The sequence below is a fragment of the Pterocles gutturalis genome, unplaced genomic scaffold, assembly GCF_000699245.1.
Source record: "Pterocles gutturalis isolate BGI_N339 unplaced genomic scaffold, ASM69924v1 scaffold11500, whole genome shotgun sequence".
NCBI classification, from domain to species: domain Eukaryota; kingdom Metazoa; phylum Chordata; class Aves; order Pterocliformes; family Pteroclidae; genus Pterocles; species Pterocles gutturalis.
The window spans coordinates 74,559-74,842 of NW_010138310.1; positions in this window are offsets into that span (position 1 = coordinate 74,559).

Here is a 284-nt window from a genome sequence, read left to right on the forward strand (position 1 = left end):
TCACCGTCCTGACCCAGCCATGCCCAAGGCAGTGGCACGGGGGGGAAGCACTTTGACGACCCCACACCCTCCCGCTGACCAGCAGTAGGTGCCCCCTCGCTACCGTGGGGCTGCCTGACCCTCGGGCAAGACCCCCGGGTCTGCCTGCCAGGTCCTGGCTCAACCAGACCGTCTGAGAGCATCAACCCGACTCACCTCGACCTGTCCAGGCGGCAGATGAGAGCTCGGGGCACCGCTCTCCCCTCACCCCACACCCCGGCCCGGCCACCCAGCGAGGGCCCGAG